The sequence below is a fragment of the Cariama cristata genome, unplaced genomic scaffold (genome assembly GCF_000690535.1).
Source record: "Cariama cristata isolate BGI_N322 unplaced genomic scaffold, ASM69053v1 scaffold43650, whole genome shotgun sequence".
NCBI lineage: Eukaryota > Metazoa > Chordata > Aves > Cariamiformes > Cariamidae > Cariama > Cariama cristata.
The window spans coordinates 5,385-5,853 of record NW_009596030.1 but is presented as its reverse complement, the minus strand read 5'-3'; positions in this window follow the sequence as shown (position 1 = coordinate 5,853).

The window sequence follows — 469 nt, the reverse complement described above, 5'->3', positions numbered from 1 at the left end:
CTGAGCCGTCGGTAGGGCATTCTGGCTGCAGCCCCTCTGTTGCCCAATATACCCCCTGCTATACCTGCGTCTCACGCAGGCATACCTCGTCAGGAAGTTGCCAGGGGAGCCACAGACAGGTTTTATGGTAATTTTCCATCCCTGTTCTTTACACTGGAAGAACAGCTAGGAAAAAATATAAATCAAAGGGCCAGGTTACTCTGGATAATTCAGGCTATTTTATTTACGTAGACGTTTGGTATAATGCACTTTTTCAGTTCTCGGTTCATTTTCTCTGCCCATTTGTCACATGGCCAACAAGAGGACAAAGCCGCATGCCCCTTTGGTGCACACAGGAGGCGGTCCGGGGCCTGGGAAGGGTGCTTTCTACGTTGCACACATCAAAACAATGTACTATACATCTGGCCTAACCTGCTGGTATATGGTAATACATGTCCATGGCCAAGGAGCTGCAGAGTTCCCCCATAGG